This window comes from Pteropus vampyrus, unplaced genomic scaffold, assembly GCF_000151845.1.
Source record: "Pteropus vampyrus isolate Shadow unplaced genomic scaffold, Pvam_2.0 Scaffold288, whole genome shotgun sequence".
In the NCBI taxonomy this organism is placed as follows: Eukaryota; Metazoa; Chordata; class Mammalia; order Chiroptera; family Pteropodidae; genus Pteropus; species Pteropus vampyrus.
In genome coordinates this window covers 3631234-3636385 of record NW_011889069.1, presented here as the reverse complement: position 1 = coordinate 3636385, position 5152 = coordinate 3631234, and the positions used below count along the sequence as shown (strand labels likewise).

At 42.5% G+C, this 5152-nt stretch overlaps 1 non-coding gene across 1 annotated transcript; it reads right to left on the bottom strand.

Annotated features, from left to right (window-relative positions):
* Nucleotides 1-4514: 4514 nt before the first annotated feature.
* Nucleotides 4515-4633, bottom strand: LOC111729912. Its single transcript, XR_002776453.1, has one exon. It is a non-coding gene; the product is annotated as a 5S ribosomal RNA (ribosomal RNA).
* Nucleotides 4634-5152: the final 519 nt, after the last annotated feature.

Sequence of the window (5152 nt, the reverse complement as noted above, 5' to 3'; positions counted from 1 at the left end):
CTCATTGCTGTTCTCTCTAGGCTGAAACAACTTGAGGGCAATGTCCTTGTTTCTGTATCTGGTACCATGTTTAACTTACCTGCAAGCACGTAACACCTGTTTATTGTTATCACGAAGATGGACAAATAATGGAATCCCTCCTGCTACCCAGCACATGGCAAGGTAACTGCTGCTTGGGCTGCTATCCATTCCAACCATACTTGTGCAGCCAAGACAAGACCTCTGCCTTATCTTGAAGCTTTACAGCTATAGGAAGCTGCAGTCCAATGTAATTTGCTGGTGCTTTTTAACTCAGCAGCAGTTTTTCAGCAAACACATCAAACTCTTAATGGGTCTTTTGAAAGTAAATCTCCTGTTTGAAGTGAAAAGGGAAAAAAAAAAACCAGTTATTCCATTTTACTTTTTAAAAAGAAATTTCTTTTAATTTGGGGGAGGGGCGAGTTGAGAACAATGGGGGCGAGCAAAATGATTTCTTAAAGCAAATAGAAGTCCCACTGGAGAATCAGCCTCATGCAGACACTGGTGTGCCCGAAAGCCATGCAGATAAAATATTAAGTGCCGGAGTAGCAGCAGTGTGGTTGCCGCAGACATAATCAGATGAGTACTTAAAGGTCTGACATTCTTTAGGGAAACAAATGATTGATCACCCTGCAAAAATAAATAACCTGGCTCTCTAGATCTATGTAGCAACTTTAAATATTTAATAAATCTGTATGTATACGAAGGATTTGTTCTCACCCTGCTTCTGGTCGCCTGTGATTTTTGGATGAATTTATCAAACGTGCCTTTTTAGGGACTTCTGATCTAGGCCATGGTTGCAGGAAGCACAATTTAGAATTCTTGTCCTATTCCTTTCTTGGTGCAGTGCTCATTGAGGCTGTGATAATATGCAGCCGTTGGGGAGGCTGTGCTTGTGGAGGACAGCGCTGGAGTGGGGGCTTTCTGGAGCACTGGCATACTGCAAATGCAGCAGTCACAACGTGCATCTGCAGCTGGGAAGCAGCACATCAAACCCAAAACATGACATAGCTCAGACAAGTAGCTGTTTCTTGCTGACGGCTGTTAGTGGCTGTGAGGATTTTCAGCTTGGAAGGCCTGGGACAGAGAGGATGGTAGGGCAGTGCTCCTGAAACGGCCTTTATGGTTCCCATCATGCCCCATGGGAAGTGGTGGCCTCATTAGAAGGTGCTACTCAAACTTTAGTGCTAGAGGGCACAGGTGTCAGAAAGGAGTGACATGGCTCTGCATTGTGTACGAAGACGAGCAATTGCCTTGTTGCTCAAAGAGTACTAGACATGGGTGGGGTAGGTGGCCAGATTTGCACAGGCCTTAGTTGTTGTAGTGAGTTTGCAGGAAGAAGGAACACGGTGAAAGCTGCAATGAAGATGGAGCTCTAGGACTGTCTTTGCCAGAGGCCTGCTTCTAGTCACCTGGCAGCTCTGGGTGAGTAATAACTGTCAGGTAATAACATTGACTGGAAGACTGACAGAGGATCACATGTTGTCAGATAGACGTGACCTATTTACTTAGGGAATGTCAGATTTTTTAGTCTTATTTGGAGACAATGCTTAATTTAATTCAGAGTTACTAAAGGCCACACTGATAGAGATTGCTGGGGAGGTGTTAGTTTGAATTCACTGAAGAGACAATATGGAAGGTCCCTGAAACTTTTTATGCTCCGTTATCTAAGTAATTAGACAGTGGTGCTTGATAATGAATAATTTCTTTTATTGAAGTCAATGCATATTTATTAAGTGTTTATTATGTCAGGCATTATGTTAAGGACATGGAGATAAGTTCTGAAAGATATAGTCTTGGCCCCCAAAAGCAGAACGGTGATCTCACGGACAGGATGACACCTGTGGATCTTACTGGATAGTTTGTACAAGTACATTTTTTGATGAAGAGTAAAAAGTAGAACATTTATTCAGGAAGAATCTCTGTAGTCATTCCCAGAACTTCAAAGAAAGTGGGAAAAATAGGTAAAGACTTGTTATGATGAATTTAAAAACCAGTTATTGAACTCAGGAACTAGCAGAAGCAGCAGATTTTGGTGGAGCCACACTACTGCTTTTGTTTGTGTGCATCTGGTACCAGGCTCAGCAAGTTCAAACTAGTGTGTGCTAAAGGGAGCAGATGGTGAGGTGGGTCCTTCTAAGGTCTTGCTCAACCCAGACAATGCAACAGATGGCCCCTAACAGCCAAATGAGGCCAAGTTGGGGCACACAATGGGCCTACCCGACTCATCTGTATCCTGGGTTTCCCAGGGTTCCAGGGGGAGGGGAATGCAAACTGTGGGGGATGTGGTTTTCTGGGACTGATCTTCACATTGGATAAAAGGTAGGCTGGAGTGAGGGTCAGAAAGAAAGGGGAGGCTGTGGGGAGCCTCCGATGGCTTGCTTTCTTGGAGTGACAGCTGGCAGGCAGCTGTGGAGAGATATTGTGTATGTGTTAACAGCCACAGTGACTGGGTGTTTATTGAATTGCTGTGGATTTTCTAAAAGCAAAGCAAGTATACTAAATTGCTGCAAATTACCAAGGGCTTTCCTAATGTTCGATAAAAATACTGTGAACATTTAAGGACACAGGCTCAGTAAATGGTCTGAATGTGGTTATAAGGAAGCTCTTGCTTTGAGAACAAATAATGCCAGCTCTTCAGTACAATGAAATGGAGTTAGTAGAACGATGATCGCACCAGAAGATGAACATTACAAATTCAAGTTGGCATCCTTTTCCTTTTTCAACCTTTTCCCACTTCAAGCCATGTTTCCCTGGCTGATTTCTGCCCACCTTGACCTTGGAAAGGTGATTACTTTGGGGCCTGCCTCATGAGATACAGTGTACCTCAAATTTGCTTACAGTGGCTTATCTTCCAGCTTGGAGATGAAAAGACATGAAGAAGGATGGGCTAATTTTTTAATTGTCTGTTACTGCCAAGGGACAGAAATATTTTGAAGAAGGCAAGACCAGGAGTTTAGACTAAGACACATTTCCTGTTTGGCAGTCAAGTCCCTCCACATCCTTTACCTGGTTTCTTCGTGTTGAACCTAATTTCTTTCTGTTCTTGGGACTTTGAAGTTTTCCTCATTTTCCTCCCTGACTTAGGTCATGTTCATTGGACAGCAATAAACCATTATTTTTTTGTCCTAAGGAAAAAAGTATCACTAGATTCAGAGATTTGTGGCTTCTAGACTTGTACTGAGAAGTACAGGAGAGTTGGGTCTCTGTGAATTAAATCATACACCTGTTTAAAAATCAAAAGAATAACTGTTTAGAGGCCAAATGCACTTTGGGTTAAATCAGTTCAAAGCATCAGAAAAATTTCTATAAATACTTGAAGAGCACAGCAGGTGGTTAGGTTTGTATTTCTTAACCTATGTCATTTGATGTTTTGCTTCCACAGGGAGGGTATGAGAAATTTCCTTGCCTTCCAGCAGTTAAATTTCATTCAAGAGTCCTACACTAGACTTGGTGGTATAAAACAAAATTTCAAGGCATGGATTTTTGCCTCCTGTCTGATAATAGTTGTTATGGCTAACCTCCAAGTCTCAGTTTGGAATTTTTTTGGTCGAGAGATGATGTCATGGAAAAGCAAAATGACAAACAGTTTCCAAAAGCGGTGAAGAGTGAAGGTATACTTTAGTGGTATTCCTAGGCAAGGGAGCCAGGGAGAGGTATTGAGGTTTCAATATAGCCTAGGGCAGCAGTCCCCAACCTTTTTGGCACCAGGGACTGGTGTTCCTGTGAGAATTTAATGCCTGATGATCTGAGGTGGAGCTGAGGCGGTGATGCTGGCGTTGGGGAGCAGCTGCAAATACAGATAAAGCTTTGCTTGCTTGCCCACTACTCACCTCCTACTGTGTGGCCCAGTTCCTAACAGGCCATAGACTGGCACTGGTCCGTGGCCCAGGAGTTGGGAACCCTTGGCCTAGGAGATTAGGTGCGAAGGTCCAGTACTCTGAGTTAGAATAGACACTTCCTGAATTCAGATAATAAGTGGGCAAGAAGCAACAGAGAACACAGCTAGGCCAGAAAGGTGTAAGATTAGCAAAGGTCCAGGGCACAATCTGAAAAAAAAAGGGGAATCCAGAGCCACATATTGCTTAGCCACAGTACACCAGCACAGCCACAACTGGACCAGCATTAAGGGTGAAACAAACAGGAGAAGACAACCAGCAATGAAATAGGAACAACAGATGTTTTCCCTCAAGAACAATTATTGAGCAGTAATCACAGGAAGAGGCAGATTCCTGTTGCGAGCAGATGGACTTTATTAGCAGCTTTACAAATTGATACTCCAAAGCCCATCTGATAATCTTTGAGTCTTTAGCCAGGATTTACTCTCTACTGATGGGACGAAGTCCTGATTGACCATCCTGGCTAAGCACAGTCTCCATTTCCTCAAGCGCCACTTTTCTTATCTATAGAGAGTTGGATTTCCTAATCTCTCAGGTTTCTTCTATCCAGTATATTTTTTATTTTATTTTTTATTTTATTTATTTATTTATTTTTAATGCCTACAGCACCTGGTATTCTGAGGTGGTTTCCCATCCAAGTACTAACCAGGCCCGACCCTGCTTAGCTTCCGAGATCAGACAAGATTGGGTACATTCAGGGTGGCATGGCTGTAGACTCTAAATTATCAGTTTCGATTTGTCATGCTCCATGTCAAATCGTTTGGGGGAAAAAAAGCCAAGAGAAGATGATTGCCCAATGATTCATTCATTGATTTAATAAACGTCTCTGAGCACTTATGCAATAGCCAAATTTATGAGATTTTAAGCTCTGTGAGGGCAAGTACTATGTTCTTTATGTTGATGCTGTTTCTATCCCCAGTGCTTGGAAAATTATAAATGCTTAAATATTTGCCAAATGAATGAGAAAGGTAACTATATTACGTGTTTTAGAAGAACAGCAGGACGGGGAATGGTTCTGCTCACTCCAGTCCATTCTCCTAATTTCTTGGCAGTTGTACATATTTCAGTGATAAATAAATATTTGTTAAAGGAAGAAAGGAATTTCTGTGCAGCTGCAGTTGTTTGTGTCTATGCATTTTGGCCATATGCTGTGTACCATCTCCTTAGGTAGTGTGGCGTAGGTAGGTGGGCATGATAGGTCTGGAGGAAGGGGACCCGGATTCTTTTCCTTACTC